Consider the following 1427-nt stretch of genomic DNA (forward strand, 5'->3'; position numbering starts at 1 on the left):
AAAACACCTCTGGGTTCAATCCTCTGTATAAAAAAAATGGTGAAATGACGTGTTCAAGGCCCACTTACGGAGATAGAAGAGTAATGATTTGAACATAGTGCTCTGTCTATAAGCCATTCCCAAGGCAGTTTCTTTTTTGTTGAGATAGTTCTAGCTACATTGCAGAGGCTGGCCTTTAACTCATGATCCTTCTGCCTCAGCATCCTAAGTAACTGGAATTAAAGGTGTAAGCCATTAGGCCTGGCTCCAAAGGACAGTTTCTAAATTCTTGCCCAGCTGAAGCACCCCTCTCAAGATACACACATGAATCTCAGGAGGCAGGATTTATAAATCTACCCACTTACATTTAAAAACAAAACAATTTAAGCATAACACACACAATAACCACTAGTCCATATTTAGTAGGAAGAAGGTAAATCTTATGAAACTTCCTTCAACAACTGAATCCCTCACCTCTCACTTTTGAAGACATTCTGTGTCTTCTGTCCCTTTCCTTATCTTATAAGCCAGTGGAGACTTCAGCAGGAAGGCTGTACACCTCTGAGCTGTGGAGCAAGAGGAGAGCCTCTGCCCTTGGAGAAGGAAGAAGGAATGTGGGGGGATCCACACCTACACTTGGCAGGCCCACCTACCCTTGGCATATTAAGAAGCACGCATGCATGAGTGTCAGCTCTCTCTGGAAAAAAAGGTTGATGTTTTTTGGTTTCAACAACAAAAAACTGCCTTGGGGGCTGGGGAGATAGCTCAGTGGTAAAGCACCTGCCTAGCAAGCATGAGGCCCTGAGTTCAATCCCCATCACCACATAAAAAATAAACAAAAATAAAAAATGATATTTTAAAAAATCTGCCTTGGAAATGGCTTATAGTCAGAGCATTAAGTTCAAGTCTTCACTTTTCTATCTCCTAAAGTGGGCCTTGAACAAGTCATTTCACTATCCCCCCGCCCCCCAATAGCCATGAGGAATATGGGGTGTGGCTGGCAAATGGAACCTGGAATACGCTGCAAGGAAAGAGCTCAGCAGAAGGAAGATGTCCAGGTCTGGGGTCAGGGGTACAACTCCACAGTGTGTATATGGTACATGATGTCAAGGGGGAGAAGTTAAGGAAGGAGTTGGTGCTAAGGAAGGGAGGGAAGTGAGCTGGAGGTACAGTTTAGTGGTAGCATGTGCAAGGCTCTGGATTAAAGGCCCAGCAAGGCGGAAGTTTAAAAAAATAAAAAGGGAAGAAACAACAGATGAAGATATATAGAGAGAACAGTATTATAGGTCTTTAGCTCCCTGCCAGGTGGCTTTGTCATGGTCTGTGTGTATAGGCTCACTGATACCACCTGGGATGTGTGCCCTCTGGTCTGAAAAGAACAGCAAGCCTCCTCCCTATGAGAGCACCCTCCACCTACCCCCTCCCATCCCCCAAAAAGGCTGATGGAC

This window comes from Ictidomys tridecemlineatus, chromosome 6, assembly GCF_052094955.1.
Source record: "Ictidomys tridecemlineatus isolate mIctTri1 chromosome 6, mIctTri1.hap1, whole genome shotgun sequence".
NCBI classification, from domain to species: domain Eukaryota; kingdom Metazoa; phylum Chordata; class Mammalia; order Rodentia; family Sciuridae; genus Ictidomys; species Ictidomys tridecemlineatus.